The sequence below is a fragment of the Mus musculus genome, chromosome 4 (assembly GCF_000001635.26).
Source record: "Mus musculus strain C57BL/6J chromosome 4, GRCm38.p6 C57BL/6J".
Classification (NCBI taxonomy): Eukaryota; Metazoa; Chordata; class Mammalia; order Rodentia; family Muridae; genus Mus; species Mus musculus.
The window spans coordinates 40,487,756-40,505,225 of NC_000070.6; the positions used below are offsets into that span (position 1 = coordinate 40,487,756).

The 17,470-nt window shown below is 45.0% G+C and overlaps 1 long non-coding RNA gene across 1 annotated transcript in view; it reads right to left on the reverse strand.

The window, feature by feature from the left end:
* 4933428C19Rik (RIKEN cDNA 4933428C19 gene) overlaps positions 1 to 17,470 on the reverse strand; it is a 42,709-nt gene that overhangs the window by 4,916 nt on the left and 20,323 nt on the right. Inside the window, exons 4-5 of the long non-coding RNA NR_040644.1 lie at positions 3,798 to 3,968; positions 1,683 to 1,800 (exon numbers count right to left, since the gene is read on the reverse strand). This is a non-coding gene — a long non-coding RNA (RIKEN cDNA 4933428C19 gene). The remainder of the gene's footprint in view (positions 1 to 1,682; positions 1,801 to 3,797; positions 3,969 to 17,470) is intronic.

Consider the following 17,470-nt stretch of genomic DNA (forward strand, 5'->3'; position numbering starts at 1 on the left):
TTACAAAACAATCGGCCTGTTCTCTGAAAAAGAAAAGCACTTATTAAACTTTGTGACTAAAAATGAGCATGAATATCAAAGCCTAGAGACATGGCTTAATGTGATGCGTCACCCACACTCAGGTACTGAAGAGGGAGGGGATGATACACGATTTGGACTCAGACACTGAAAGGGTCTGCTGCTAAAACCGTGGGCCAATGAGAAAGCTATTATAAGAGTTGGAGACTAGACAATGCATCATTTTAATGGTATTTTTTTCTGATTTTGACCATTGTGCTGTTGTTATATAAAAGAATGTTGTCACTCAGAAGAGAAGCACGGAAGTATGTGGGAGGATAGACGCGTGGTGTCTGAATGTATGCCCCGAAAGAGTCAGAGAGAGAGAGAGAGAGAGAGAGAGAGAGAGAGAGAGAGAGAGAGAGGTGGTTCTCATGGGTCCTCCACAGAGCATGTGTTGAAAAGTCAATCCCTGATGTGTCAGTGTCAGAAGATGGAGTGTAGAGGGAGGTGTTGTGGTTAAGATGGCCCTGCCCATACAGATGGTGATTACAAGCAGAGCTTTGGGCCACAGTGCATTGGTTAGTTTTTGTCAACTTGAGACAAACTAGAGTCACCTGGGTGGAATGAAACTCAATTGAGCAGTTGCCTCCATCAAATTGGCCTGTAGGAGTGTCAGTGGGCATCTTGCCCATCAACGATTGATGGGGTCAGGGCCATCCTACTGTGGGCAGTACCATCCCTGGGCAGGTGGTCCGGGGTTGTATAAGAAAGCAAGATGAGCAAGCCACAGGGAGTAAGCCAATTAGAAGTATTCCTACATTCCTACATGGTTCCTACCACTGATCCTGCTTGAGTCTCTGTCCCGACTCCCCTGAGTGATGGAGTGTGACAAGGACATGTAAGCCAATAAATCATTTTCTCCCAAGTGGCTATTGCCTGTGGTGTTGATCACAGCAATCGGGAAGCAAAGCACGACATTTGCCCTTCTGCCTCCTGTCATGGGATGATGTGGTAAAGAAACACACAGCTCGCCAGATGTGGGCAACTTCTCAAGCTCCAGAGCTGTGAGTCAATGAACTTGTTCACTATAAATTACCCTGGCTGAAGTATTTTGTCATAGCAGCAAAGATGGACTTAGACAAATGATAAGGCAAACGTGGTACTTAGTCAGGGTGACTTGGGAAATCAGGGAAGTATTATAACAATTCTGCTGCCCTTGCAACTTTACATTTGAGATTATGGTTAAATATTGTGAAATCATTAGTTGCCTATAATTTTTTGTCTAGGTGTGGAGCCTCACATTTCAGTCTCATTTATACAACCATTTCTCTTTCTTTCTTTCTTTCTCTCTTTCTTTCTTTCTTTCTTTTATTTATTTATTTATTTATTTATTTATTTTTGCTTCTCAAGACAGGGTTTCTCTGTATATCCTTGGCTGTCCTGGAACTCACTCTGTAGACCAGGCTGGCCTCGAACTCAGAAATCTACCTGTCTCTGCCTCCCAAGTGCTGGGATTGAAGGCATGCGCCACCACTGCTTGGCTATACAACCATTTTTAAGAGAGACTGGTTCACAGTCGATGTCCTAGTCCTCTGCCTCTTACCATCTTAGAAGTATTCGGCCTCTTTCCCACAGTGTTGCCTGAGCCATAGATGCAGAAGATGTGATGCAGATGTACTCACTGGGGTTGGGCTCTCCACTATCTGTGCATCTCTGCATTGGGTCCAGTTGTGGTTTTCTGTGATGGTTTCCATTTGCTAGAAAGAGGTTTATTGGCTGTCCAGTGCAGAGTGGTCAGCCCTGCAAACATATACATACAAAGAACAAAAAAAAGGCTCAGCGGGTTGCATTTCTGTATTGATGCACACACACACACATAACAATTATAATTAAAGGGGAAAGAAGGCTATTAACTTGAGGAGGGATGGGGGTCTGGGGGAGGGTACCTGGGAGAAGCTAGAGGAAGGAAATGGAGAGATGATCTTATTTTATTTCAGTCAAGGACATTTATAAACATTATAAAATAAAAACTTACTAAAACCAAGTCAACACTATTGGTTGTTTATACTCTACTACATCCTAAAATGAGTTGAAGATGATTTATCTATTCAGAAGGATTTTAAAGTAGCTTCAGCTGCTTTCTCCTAGAGGCAGACACTGAAACAGAGTATAATATGAGTGATTTGATGGCAACGAGATCCTTAAAGGATCAATAGGGGAGCAGCAAAGAAACCCAAAACGAAAAGAAACACTGGGGCACGTTATCGGGCTACGTAGGGCTGTGAGCAGTTACAGCTGAATACCGAGAGGCAGTACAGCACATGCTCTGAGCTAGCCTTTCCCGAAAAATCAGAGGAGCTGGCCTTCAGGAGGCAATTCTCTGCTTCTCTACGTCACACAGAACAACAGTCTAGTGGTCAAATGACCTTTTCCATGGTTCACAGGGACATTCTATAGTCAGAGCACAATGAGGAAAGTCAGGTTCAGTCCCGAGGAAACCATGTGTGGCTTCAAGCCAACCATGCCAGGAGCTTCAGGGTCATCATTCCTCCTAACCCAGCAGTGACAACCTTCCTAACGCTGTGACCCTTTAGTACAGATCCACATGCTGTGCTAACCTCAACCATAAAAGTACTTCATTGCTACTTCATAACCGTAATGTTGCCACTGCTATAAAAATGTGTGTTTTCCTGTGGTCTTTTGGGGATCATGACTCACAGATCGAGAATCAGTGCCTGAGCAAATTAGAAAAGAAGGAACAAGTTAAATTCCAGCAAATCAGAAAAAGAGAAATGATAAAAATTAAAACAAGAGATGACGATGGAGAAGACACACTCAAGAGGAAAGCAAGGAAATCAAAAGCTGCTTCCATCGATGAGATCGATAAAACTGGCCAGGTGCTAGTCAGACTACTAAAAGAAAAAGGACAGAGATGACTGATGTCAGAAGTACAGTATGAGAGTCAGGCATTGTAATAGACATCTGGAATCCCAGCACCAGGGGGCTGAGTCAGGAGCTGCACATGTTCAAGGCCAGCCCAGGCCACAGAGCAAGACCTTGTCTCAATTTTTTTAAAAAGGAGGAATTATAAGAAGTTGACACCGATTCCATGAGCACCAAAGTATGTATGTGTCAATACAAAGAAAAAGAAGAGGCTATCAATTTGAGGAAGGGCAGCTGGGAGATGCTGCAAGGAGGATAGGGATAAGGAGAGAAATACAATTCTATTTCAATTAAAATATTTAAAATAGTTAAAAAGTTAAGAAGCAAGCTAACAAATGACTCTGCAGTTAAAGGCACATGACAGCCTGAGTTCATGCCTCAGAACCCACATGATGGGAGGAGAGAACTGTCCCAAAAATTGTCATACACCACACCTACCCACCCACACACACACACACACACACACACACACACAAACGTGCACACACGCGCACACATACACAAACTAAAAAAATAATTCAAAAGGCAAGTGTTGGCTTCAGTGAGAATCCCTGTTCCAAAAACTAAAGAGTAATATAAGAAGATACAAAATGTCCTCCTCTGGCCTCTGTGCAATTCATATAGGCATGCACACATGCATACACATGTACACATACACCATACCTGCATGCAATACACACACACACATTATACTGCAACAAAAAGAAAGCAAACATGTTAGATGTGAAGAACTGAAACGTACCCTCCCAAAGCAAACAACCTACTACAAATAAGCTCAAGAAAAGGGTTCTACACTTGTGTGTCACTGCAGAGTTGCAAATTAGGACAATATGATACCACCACATACCTCTCACCTTGCAAAACCTCAGATACCTGACAAGGTGTTGGATCCTCTGGAACTGATGTAGCAGAGGGTAAAGATTGTGAGCCAGGAACTCATCCCAGGTCCCCTGCAAGAGCAGTTTGTACTCTCAACAGCTGAGCCATCTCTTCATCCCCATATATGACATTTTATAGAAGCTGAACTGTGGAGACAATTTTAAAAGTGAGTGATTAGCAAGAGCAGAGAAGAAGAGGCTGTAGGTGAACTTGGGAGTGTTTACCGCTGTGACCCTCATCTACTTGATATCCTGGTAGTCAGTACGCAGCATTCACGTGTCAGAATTACACAGTGTACTAGATGAGAGCAAACCCTAAGGTGAACCATGAGCTCTGCCTGGGAACGCTGCAGCAAAGCCAGCTCATCGCCTGTAATAAAGACGTGGCCCCGTGTGAATGTTGACAGTAGGGCAGGCTGTGCGTATGGAAGGAGAGAGGGGAACCTGGGAATTCTATGTGCTTTTTGCTCAGTTTTGTCATGAGCTACTCTAAAAGTTAAAGTCTACTTAAAAGCAAAAAGAGGGAGGAACACATCATTGACTTCACATGACTGGAGATTGTGGCTAAGTATTTCTGCCCTCTGAAAGTGAACGAGAATCTGCATAAATTAGGAAGAGCTAACCTACCTACTGAGTTCTTAAGTGCAATTCAGGAACAAAGTTCATAAAAACTGTCTGTCTGTCTGTCTGTGCCCATCTGTCTATCTATGTGTATCTATATCTGTCTCTGTGTGTCTATGTGCTTGTGTGTGTGTGTGTGTGTGTGTGTGTGTGTGTGTGTGTGTGTGTGTGTGTGCATGATTTCAAACACTCCTCCTTTTCCCTAAAGATAACTCACAAGCTTTCATCAAGATTCTTAATGCAGAGCTGAATAGATGGCTCAAGTGTAAGGGTTCTTACTACCAAGCCTGATGACCCTCATTGTCCCCCAGGCTCCTGTGGCAGAAGGACATTCATTTTGGCACTTGTTTATGAGCATACACATACACACAGAAAATAAGTAAATAAAATGTAATTTTAAAAATTTAAATATAGTTGCCTATGTTAGCCCACACTTGTAATCCCAGGACTTAGGAAGCAGAAACGGGAGGATCCCAAATTCAAGACCAGCCCAGGGTGCACAGCAAGTTTCATTAAAGAAGTATTTAGAGAGATCTTGCATCAGATAATTAACTACAAAACAAAGGATTGCTAAAGCCTCTCGTTGCACCCCATCCCCTAAATGCAGAAACCAGCTCTGCTCAACTCCTTCTCGTACCTCTCAGGTTTATCCTGTGGTTCAAGGTAGAGTTGCAAGAGTCTTGTCAGCCCATAGCAAAAAAGCGTCTCTTGGATTCCACCTGAGTACCTCTGACTAACTATGGACTCTATCCCTTCGCAGGAGATGTTGTCTGTGTACTCAGTGTCTGTAAACGAGCCCAGAATCACTTCTTCACACTCACAAGCATGGCCAACTGAAGGGCATGACCTGTCCTACCACCCCGGAAAAGGAGGAGGAGGCAGAAAAATTGCACAGCACACACTCATAACCAACATGGTTGGTATATGTGATGGTTTTTATATGCTTGGCCTAGGGAGTGGCACTATTAGAAGGTGTGGCCCTGTTGGAGTAGGTATGTCACTGTGCAGGCTTTAAAACCCTAATCCTAGGTGCCTGAAAGCCAATATTCTGCTAGCAGCCTTCAGATGAAGATGTAGAACTCTCAGCAATTCCTGCACCATGCCTGCCTGGTTGCTGCCATGCACCCACCTTGATGATAATGGCCTGAACCTCTGAACCTGTAAGTCATCCCCAACTAAATATTGTCCTTATAAGACTTGCCTTGGTCATGGTGTTTGTTCACAGCAGTAAAACAATAGCTAACACAGTATTTAACCACACTCACCACCAACATGGTTACACCTATGTCCATCTCTTCTTGAACTACTTGGTTTTCCATCTATAGGCATATATGTGTGTGTATATACATATAATTATATATATATATATATATAATTTTTCTCTGCCTTAAAATTTTAAAGTACTTAGAACTGTTCTTTATCTACCTTGACCCAAGATCTGTAAGAAGTTAGGGCTTAGTCACTGTATCTTCAAATTAAATGGAGATGATACCATCTTCTCAATAAATCCACAATACTGAAAGTCCATATTCCATAGGGTTTGATACTGCCTATCAGAATCTTTGATCAGAAATTATATATATATATTTCCAACTGACAGTGGGCTTAATAAGCTTAATGAATATATATTTACAAGGGAAGATCTTCCAGAGAAAAATTCAGAGAGTTTTTGGTAGTATCAAGTGATTTGCTTGATGGCTCTGGTCACATCTGGCCATCTGATATGCTAAACATCCTTGATACTAGCTTCACAACCAGTATGTTACCCCGGCTCCTGTTGCCAAGGTTCAAACCCTACAGGGCCCGACAGCCAGGAGAAGCATCTTTAGTCAATTTGGACACAGAGTAAACATGCTTTTCTGAGCAGGATAGAATAGGATTGAACCAAGGAGGAATTTAGGATGAGGATGAGTCTTGCAAGATGTTCAAGGTGGAATGAAATTGGGATGGGGATTTGGAGGCTGGGAAGAAAAAACAGTGTGAGCCATGGGCAAGGAACATCTTTCAAACAATACTTGCTGCATGTGGTGGCTTTTCTTCATGGTCAACTAGACACACATGGGAAGAAGGAATCTCAATTTGAGAAATGATTGGACTGAGGCCATGTTCCTGGGGTATCTTCTTGATTTTTTTAAAAATAGATGTAGGAGGCCCAAGCCCAAGGCCCATTGACTGTGGGTGTTGCCATCCTTGGCAACTGGACTGTCAAAGAAAAGTAGCTGAGCAAGTCAGAGAACAAGCCAGTACGCAGTATCCCTCCATGCTCTCTGCTCTAGTTACTGCTTCAGGCTTCTGCCTAGAGTCTCTGCCTTGCCTTCCCTCAATGATGGACTATGAAAAGGACCTGTAAGCCAAAAAGAACATTTTATTCCTAAGTTTCTTTGTATTGCTTGTATTATATTAATAGGTTTCCCAAATTACATGGGAATTCACGTGTCTGCCTGTAAGATGTTTCCGGTCCCTGTCCCCACCATGTAGGGACGGGGGTGAGGGACAAAAGGCTCAGTCTTGAAAGCTGGAAAAGCGCATACAGCTATGAAGGAGCTAGGGAAGAGCAGCCTTTTCAGGCTAGGATAGTAAAGACAGCATATAGATTTTAGTAAGTAATAATTCAGGAGTATTGGAGGGGAGAAGTTTGGGAGTGGCCCAACCATTGCACTGTTTAAGGCATATTAAAATAGAAGGCAACCTCTCTCTCTCTCTCTCTCTCTCTCTCTCTCTCTCTCTCTCTCTCTCTGTGTGTGTGTGTGTGTGTGTGTGTGTGTGTGTGTGTGTGTTTCATTTGGGAATTCAGAACATTGGGCTGGTGGTGAGGAAGGTACACTGGGGTTGGCAGGGGGGCAATTTGAGTAGCGTTAAGTAAAGAATACAACAGGTCAGTATGTTATCGCAGCAACAGAAAGCAGACTAGGACTTGTGGCAGAAAACATCTTTCAAACAATAGGAAACAGAATGTCTAGATAAGACGGAACCCGAACCTCTAAAAACCTTCTTCCCAATTGCCTTCTGTCACCCAAAATATGACAAAACAGGAAAAGTGTATCTCAGCTCTTCACAAGAGCCAATGCCCTTCTGAAGCCTTGTCCCAAAATCTGTGGCTCTTGTGTGTTACTTCAGTAAAAAATAGTATTACCTGTGCCATCTAAATGTAACGTGATAATAAAATGTAATAAATCAAAAATGTAATGTCACAATAAAAATAATTTATTCCACTGACAATAACTCACTAATGAGGTGCCATAGGACCCCTAAAATACTGGAGGCAGGAAAAATGGAGAGCGGCCTTGGGGCGGCGGAGGGGGTGTCAAGGAAAAGGCACAGCTTGGGAGGCAGAAGTCACAAAATGAGTAGAATGGAGAAAGGGGACAACAGGACTTCAGAATTACTTTAGACATCAAAAATGAGCTCAGAACCAGTCTTGCCCTGACATGTTTAATGAAAGGGACATTTGCAACCAAAATCGTGCAACCTTGCCCTTCACTGCAGCTGAGAGCAAGCTCGCCTTAGGCTCTCTGTCTACTCTGTAAGGGGCCATTGTTCAATTGCTAGGAAAAGGAGGTGAGAAGGGGAGGGGGCAAGGAAGAGAGGAAGGCAATGAAGGGAGGGAGGGAGGGACAAAGGAAGGAAGGGAAGGAGGAAGGGAAAGAGAGAGGGGAGGAGAGAGAGAGGGAGGGAAGGAGGGAGAGAGAGAGAGGAGAGAGGGAGGAAACCGAGGAGAAAGGAGGAGAAAAGGAGAGAGGCAAGATAGACTCCATTTTAATCCAGTCCTCTTAGATTATCCTGAAGGAATAGTGACTCTTCCCATATGGCCCAGAGATGTCACTAAAATTCCACACTCGCCATCCTCCACCACACATCAGGAGTGTGGCAGGCTGGCCCACATGGTTAGAAAGAGTCAAAAGCTAAGTACATGGCAAACTGAAGATTTAACTGAGTTCAAGAGACCTCAGTAGTTAAGCACTCTGGGAAAGAGTTTCTGGCCCTTGAATGGGGACCGCAATGGCCCCTTTGGGAGCTGCATCAAACTTGTCTTTCTCCAGCAAATGGGTGACCATTTCCCTTTTCTCTTGGGAAGGAAAATTGCCAAGTGCTTAATTAGGGTAAAAAAAACCAGCCAACTCAAGCAGAAAGCAAGCCATCCATCAGCAGACAGACCAACTCATTGCACATGGCAGCACACGTCCTTGAGTTCTCCCGGAGGGTCCTGGGCTCTCCTGGGAATGGCATCCTCAAGAGACAGCTCTTTAATTGTCTCCCCTAATTCCTTCTGAGGGCATGTACCACATTCAGGGTAGAGTTGAGGCTTCCTGGGCACGGCAAGGCAATACACTGGCTGATGAGTCATGGTTACCCACCCACTTCACACACAAGCTAATGCTGCCATGGCTAACGATCTCGAAGGGAAGAGAAACCCAGACTCTGCTTCTACCAAGCTGTTCTAACAAAGCTAAAGGGTGGTGACCCTGCAGCCTGGAAGCTGGCGTCTTTGGGGGGACAGTTAGTAGGCAGGCATTATCCCCAAGTGAAAACAGTGCTCTTCCATCACATGTGATCCAAACCAGCCTTCTCGCCCAGGAGCCAGAACCACAGCCTCCCTTTATATGGGCATATGCATCTGTGTGAGCACATGCAAGAGAAACAGCACCTGCATGTGTGTACCCATCAGATCCAGCGGAGAGGCACTACAGTAGAGAGACATGGTACTGAGTTGATACTTGCACAAAAGGAATCTCAAGCCACAAAAAGAAGTTGCTTTCCCTGGTCTCCTCTATGTGGGTTACCATGACACTCTCTCTGAATATATTTCAGATTTTAAATATACAAAAATACCACAGAAACTATTCAGGCGCTGTCTGGGGAGAACCGCCCACAAATAATGCGCATGTACCTCACATTGCTCTAGAGCTGACTTAGTCTTTCACTAAGGCACACACACTGGAGGAGTCAGAAAAAAAGGTGAAGTGTCCTGGTCACATGAGCTACTAGTTCTGGCAGAAAAGCGGTGCTGCCCTTTGCTCCTTATCTTGTTCACAGACGAAGCCGAGACCTTGGGAAAAAAGGAAATCCCCCACTTGCAGTTACTCCCACCTTTAGCCCTAAGTACTACTGTTCCAAGTTTATGTCAGTTACTTTGATGCTATTATTTCATTGCCTTTCCTATTGATCCTAGAGGTGTGTTCCTTTAATCTCAGTACTCCGGAAGTAGAAGCAGGAGGATCTTGAATGGGGAGCCATCTTGGGCTACACAAAAAGCTCCACGCCATCTTGGGCTGCTTAGTAAAAAGAGGATGGAGAGGAGTGGGAGGAAGAGGAGGAAGAGGAGGGAGAGGAAGAGGAGAAGGAGGAGGAAGGAAGAAAGGGGTCAGGGGGAAAGAGAAGGTTTTGAGAAAGCCCATGCTAGGCTGGAAATGAGGCTGGCTGGTAGGGATGTTATTTGCCTAGTAATCTCAAGACCCTGGGTTTAGACCCCAACACAGTAGGGTTAGACAGGAGTTAGATGGGAATTCTGTAGGACTACCTCATTGGGAATAAGTTCAACAAGCAGAATAGATTTCCCTTTCACAGGAGGACCTCCAGGAAATGGTAGAGAATTGGACCTCAGCGGCTGGGAAAGGGAGGGATGCTTAAATGCCAGAGGAAGAATGGTTGGGAAAGGGAGTAGGGAAAAACCAAGGACATGCTTGCCAGTTCATAATTCTCTCAGGGGTTTCTGAGTCTGCCTCTCCCTCCTCCACCCAGTCCCAGAAGGAGGGTTTCAAGTCCAGGCAAGCATGTGTAGTTCTCGAGTGCAGTCCAGAAACCTGCATGTGCTAAGATCTTGACAAAACCAGACCTGACTAAAGTCATTTCCCCTACAGCAGGAACACTATAAGCATTGCTACAGCATCCAGCTGTGCATCTCCAGAATGCGCTGGCACACAAGGCTTGAATGGCTAGTGTTTCCTTGAAATGCTCCTCCTCTCTCGCCTACCTCCACAGATGCAGAAGGTGAATCCACCCTCACTTCTCCATTCCCACAACACGCCATTATGTAGTCTCCAATTTGCCCCAGGATTTGATCAGCGTTTACTACACTGGGCTTTCAGAGCTGGAGACCATGGTTATATAAACCCAGGCATTTATGTAGCTTTTAAATTACTTCATTTACCCTGTACTGGAGAAAAAAGTAAGCATGAAGCAAGAAATTCAGCTCCAAGAATTTCAATGAAGAACCCCTTGCACATCACTGAAAGTATTATCCTGAGCCCGAAGCATCCTCCAGGGTCTCTTTTATTATCCCGAGCCTGGTGAGCTTTTCTCATAGTCACTGTATGGCAGGGCAAGCTGACCTGAGGAAATCTTGCATATTCTGGAGAAAAGTTGATGTCTACTCTTTAAGGACAATTCCTTCAGGAATATCTTCCCTTTCTCATCACATGCCTCCCTAAGCAGCTAGCTTTTGGCTGACTGGTATACAAGTGGTCAGGGCGAGAATCAATCTACTTTTTAAATATTTTATTTTCATTTTTGTCATATGTGCCTGTGTGTATGTCTGTGCACATGAGTGCAGGCTATGAGGAGGCCAGACGAGGGGGTCAGGTGCTCTGGTGATGGACTTGCTGGCAGTAGTGAGCTACCCTATGTGAGTACTCGGAACTAACCTTAGGTCTTCTGCAAGAGCTGTGTGCTCTCTTAACCACTAGCCATCTCTTCAAAGACTAAATCTATTGCAAAGCCCTCACGACCCTGTAGCCTCATCCCACCTGTTTCTCAGATCCAAGATGGCAGGCCCACCATGTCAGACCTACCCACATCTCGAGTCTTCCCACGGCATACACTCCCCTGTACTGCTAGTGTGCAGTATTCTTTCAATGATCACACTTGATCTTCTTAAGGAAAAGTCATATAGCTTAGGGAGGCAAACTACCTAGTGTCAAAATACGACCCTTGTTCTTGATGTCCTGGAAAGGCTGAATGACAATGGAAGAATAGGTAAATCTCTCATGATACTGCTCTAATGAGTCTTACAACCTTGTCTCCTGAGTCATCCCATGTACAGTCGCTTACTGTGGGACCTCACACTTGAGATGGAACGGCTCTGAGAAGCTCAAGCACATAGCCTCATAGCTCTAAACAGAAGCACATAGCCTCATAGCTCTAAACAGAAGCACATAGCCTCATAGCTCTAAACAGACGTAAGCAATTCTTCCTCTCACCTGCCACTGGGGGGGGGGGGGGGGGCGGCAGTTTGGTCCATCAACAAATACCCAAAGCGAGGCTAATGTCTACACAAGAAGAGGTCCCTTTCCTAGGTCATGCCAGCCCCCTGTCCCTCAGGCCTCCCCTATCCACTGCATAGTCAAACAGACCAGAGACTACTCCCCACTTTTCAGGGTGCCTTGCTCCAATAACAACCCCTCACCCTGGTCAACAACACCAGGAGATCACAAAGGCAGCTGAGGCCAGTTAATGTATTCACTCAGTTTCCTTTTCTAGAAATATGTCTTTCTGGAAAACAAAAACAAAAACAAAAACAAAAACAAAAACAAAAACAAAAACAAAAAAAAACAAAAACAAAGCAAAAAAAATAAAAAAAACAAAAATAAAAACAAAACAAAAACAAAAACAAAACAAAACACCGCTCTTTTTGAAGAAAATTATTCTGATCTCCCCGGGATTCATTTGGATTGCCTTGTACCTGAGCCTTAGGTTCCTAGGGCAGAAGGAGCAGAGGAGGCCTAGCTCAGCCCGTACCTTCTCTGAGACTTGAGTAAGCAGCAGAGGGCCCTGGCCCACGGTGGTTCTATTCGTGTGGCAAGCAAGCTCTCAGCATACGGCTGGTCAGCTGTAAACCCTGCAATCAAGTAGCAATGCCCAGCACCCTGCTCCAGAAGCAGCACTGAGTGGCCCAAGCAGAGCGTGTGCTCTGAGTAACTGTTCTAATTGAACATGCCAATCATGACTGTACAAAATAATTAAAACGTACATTGCTTCCCATAAAGCATATAATAAACAAAACATGCTATTTTTATGACCAGGTTCTCTTTTGAAGTTCCCTAAGACTTTCTACCACGTTAATAATGATCACTATTTATTGGCACTATGAGCAAGGGACTATGCTAAGATTTTAATATGTACTGTGTCATTTAATCCCCATGGCACCCCTGAGGCATTTAAATTCACTCCAATTTAATGTGTTAAATAACTGAGACTAAAGGAGGTTAAACTCGTACCCAAGAGAATAGAGCTTATAATGGTGGAGCCAGGATTACAAAGCTGGTGCCCTACACATTTCAATGTTAGCCGTCTAAACCCCATTCTGTATACTCATAAAGATAAATCAAGGCATGGGGGTACCTTAATCCTAGCACTCAGGAAACAGAAGCAGGTGGATGGATCTCTGTGGGGCAAATGGACCGTACCACCAGACAGAACTGGTAAGGTTAAACAGGCTCAAATCTCAGGGAATTTCAGAATTGATAATGGCAGGTGTGGAGCCAGCTCCCTGCCAAACTACCTGATCTGTAACAGGTAACCATGTCACCCCACTGAGAGGACCATGACAATCGATCACATAGCATAAACGCCTGAAGATCTCCATGCTAATGGGGCATGTAGATAGGTCCCGAGTGTTCAGGCTATGAGCTTCCCTTCCTGGGCATTCCTTCCCGCAAAAGGTATTTAATCCCTAGCTCACCCTGAGATGGTGTATGCATTCACATCCGCCAGCAGTTTGGACAAGCAAACACTGTCTTCTTCATCAAGGACCGCCTCCGAGGAAGGCTTTTGTGGTAATTCCTGAGGAGGCCCCTCCACACTCTCAGCATCACTCGGAACCAAACAGGATTCCTGACCTCAGCTTTCCCCTTCCTGCCTGCCTCATAGCCTGGGTGCACAGGACACGGAGAACCACAGCATCTATCCCAGACTCTGCTGTTTTCCACCTGAGGAAACATGGAGTCGGCTGAGCGGTTTGCTGGCGGCGTTCCCTCGGGCACCCCAATGGCCAGGCAGACATGACAGATTTCTGTGAGTTTGAAGTCATCCTGCTCCACGCAAAATGTTCTAAGCCAGCCAGGACAACCCAGTGAGACCCTGGCTAAAGAAAGAAAATAAAAGATGAGTCGTGGGAAGCAGAAAATAGTGAGTTTAAACTCCCTGTCTGTGTTGAGCAGAGAATACGTTCTTCTAAAAGAGACCAATCAGGTAGAGGACCTGAGAGCAGGCTTTTTGTGGGCCTGATATTTCACTCCATGGGTCTTTGGTTAAAGAGCTTCTATTAATGAAAAAAAAAGTGGTGGAGAAAAAAGCGAAGCCCTTAATGACAGCAGTTTCTCTATGGTGGCACTGAAGGAGGCTGGGTGGTAATGCATCGTAACTTCACATTTCCCCATGCGAAAGTGGCTTTTAGCTGAGACGGGCCTGCATGCTCCTCCTGGCTGAGCTGTAGACACCTTTCTTGGCCTTCTTTTCTCGTGGTATTCAGTTAAGAGAAGTTTTGATCATGGTTATTTCTCCTGACCCTCGGAGGTATAAAGCCCCCCATTGCTTGCTGATTCCAGTACCCAGAAATGTCCTTTTTCAGGATCTGGGACCTGTGCTTTTGCGTTCTATTACATCATCATAATAATGATCACCATTTATTGGCACTATAAGACCATACATGGAAGGGTAGGAGCTCAGCCTCAGTCAGCACCTACCAGCAAGCACCCCAACCAAGGAGCAGTGCACCACTACTTCTGTAGCTTGCTTGGGGTTTAAAACCTCCCCCACCCCTTCTCTTTCAGTAGGATTGCATTTAGTCTCTTACCGCCTCTATAATGGACTTGAAGAGCCTGCTTCAGTGTACTACTCCATCCTGTGCACTTTCTGCTGGTTCTGTGTCACTATAACCTATGTTAACCCACCCTCTTTCAGTTGCCAACAACTGTGCTTGTAGACTACTTACCCCAGTCAGCTCACTAGAACTGTAACTTACATTACACAAAATTCCCACCCCACCCTCAGCATCTCCGCGAGAGACCCAGTAGATGCTCCCATACCCCATCAGACATCATCAGTTCTCACATGAGCCTCTGTGATGTTGATTTCCTAAACTGGATCCATTTGGCGAATGAGTGAAAAAAGAAGCAGGAAGATGGCTTGATAGGCAAAGAAAGGTCCTTGTCTCTCATCCTGAGGGTCTGGGTTTGACCTCTGGGACCTAAGTGGTATAAAGAGAAAACTCTCTAAGCACGTTACCTTCTGAACTCCACTCACATGCAGGCCGTGGCACACACACACACACACACACACACACACACACACACACACACACACAGGGCTGGAAGAAGACTTTAAAGCTTTTTAAGTGACTTCCATGTTGCCCAGGCTAGACTCAAACTCCCTCTGTAAGTCTGTTCTCTTCCACACTTCCTTTTGGCAGGTATCTAGCCCACTTTATTTAACTTTTGTTCTTCACTCCCTGAGCCATCTGTTTAGCACTCAGAGAGCTGTTCTGTGGTTCAGATGAAAGCTCTCTACTAGAGGTGTGAAACTGACAGAGACAGAGACGAGAGAAGTTCTTGTTGGAAAGTTAACAGTCTGCTTTAGACATGTCTAAGCTGGTCTCCACATAGGACATACAGACGGAGGGGTCCTGGGGATGTCTGTCGTCACTGGCCTCTAGCTCAAGAGATGGGTCTGGGTAATGGTGATCTGGGAGTTTTCATCTTCAAGGGATTGTCCGTAAGCCATCAGTGTGGAAAGGTTGAGGAGATGGGGGCTAAGGACAAGGCAGCTAGAGCCCGTGGGGACAGAAATGGGCACAGGGACAAAAGCAGGGCAGACAGAGGGTGAAGACTGAGGACAGGTGATGAAGACAGAGCAGTAGAGAGATTGGTAGTGGACCGGTCTCAGCATGAGCAAGTGCAGTCTGATGTAGCATATGGCTGTGAGGTTGGGTGGAACTTCAGGGTGTAGAGTGATTTACAATGGCTCTCTGAAAGTTGGCTACAGCAGAAGCCATCAGAGACGATATTAAGAATCCAAGGTTGTAATAATGGCTAATACTTACGAAGCATTTAGAAAGTCCAGTCTGCTGTGGACATCCAGCACCTCACTGAACCCTCAAGCCAACTCCTTAAGGAAGCGCAAACTAAGACACAAACTGTGGAGTCATTCACTCAAGATCGCTAATCAGCCGGATTTGAATCTAGATAATCTGGCTTCAGAGCCAGCTTTCTCATCCTTAAGCTAAACTATTTCTCAAAGTTAAAAAAAGAAAACAGGATTAAATTTAAGAAAGACACCAAGAGATTTATTTACACGTTTGATTTGGGTTAGGAGTGTTTTGAGTATGGTTTTAGAGACTAAAAGAAAGGACGAACCAGGCAAAGTCTGAAAGCCATGGAAAGAGTGGGGGAAAAATCAATGTACAAGGAGGAAGGCGTGGTCAAATCCTTCGAGAATGGTGGTATGCCAGACTCTGGCCCTGCAGCTCAGTGGTGAGAAACAGAGTATGGGCCTTGACCCCAGGAAGCCTTCAGCTTTGCAGCAGGAAAATAGATAAGAAACAGACAAACATAAAACCTGGTATCCAAGATAAAGGTGACAAATGGAATCCTGGGATAGAAAACAAGCTCTGGTTGATAGTGACATTAAAGCTGAAGTGTGGCCGGGTGTGGTGGCACATGCCTTTAATCCCAGCACTCGGGAGGCAGAGGCAGGCGGATTTCTGAGTTTGAGGCCAGCCAGGTCTACAAAGTGAATTCCAGGACAGCCAGAGCTATACAGAGAAACCCTGTCTTGAAAAATCCAAAAAGCAAACCAAAAAAAAAAAAAAAAAAAAGCCGAAGTGTGAGGAAAGTCCTGTGGAGATCGGAGAAGAGAGGCAATGGTCACTAAGGGATCAGAGTGTGGCATGAAGCACAGAAGGAGTGAGTAACCTGGGTGGATTTTAATACTGCCCAGATCTTGCCCCGTCCCGTGAATGCAGAACAACTGGAGATGGCAGCTGGGCAAGGTTCTGCTTTAATGCTCCCCAGGGCATCCTAAAAAGAGAGTGATCATTTTAGAAACATCTGGGAGGTTTCCTCACACAATATGTATTCACTGATAAGTGGATATTAGCCCCAAACCTAGGATACCCAAGATATAAGATATAATTTGCTAAACACATGAAACTCAAGGAGAATGAAGACTGAAGTGTGGACACTATGCCCCTCCTTAGATTTGGGAACAAAACACCCATGGAAGGAGTTACAGAGACGGAGTTTGGAGCTGAGATGAAAGGATGGACCATGTAGAGACTGCCATAGCCAGGGATCCACCCCATAATCAGCATCCAAACGCTGACACCATTGCACACACTAGCAAGATTTTATTGAAAGGACGCAGATGTAGCTGTCTCTTGTGAGACTATGCCGGGGCCCAGCAAACACAGAAGTGGATGCTCACAGTCAGCTAATGGATGGATCATAGGGCTCCCAATGGAGGAGCTAGAGAAAGTAGCCAAGGAGCTAAAGGGATCTGCAACCCTATAGGTGGAACAACATTATGAGCTAACCAGTACCCCGGAGCTCTTGACTCTAGCTGCATATATATCAAAAGATGGCCTAGTCGGCCATCACTGGAAAGAGAGGCCCATTGGACTTGCAAACTTTATTTGCCCCAGTACAGGGGAATACCAGGGCCAAAAAGGGGGAGTGGGTGGGCAGGGGAGTGGGGGTGGGTGGATATGGGGGACTTTTGGTATAGCATTGGAAATGTAAATGAGTTAAATACCTAATAAAAAATGGAAAAAAAAAAAAAAAAGAAACATCTGGGAGGTTTCAAGCACAGACGTGAGATAACTTAACGGTGTTTAAACAAAAGGACTAAGTACAGAGGAGGGTATAAGAAATAGCTTTCGTGAGGAATAGGCAAGTTTTTCTCTAAGACGACAGCAAGAGGAAAGACCTGTGCATCTGTAGAGAGAAGTTCAGAGGTGAGAGGGGAGCCCACAGCTAAGAGTTCATCCTTCTTGGAGCGATCTAAAGGTGTGGGGATATGCCTCACAAGAGAGACAT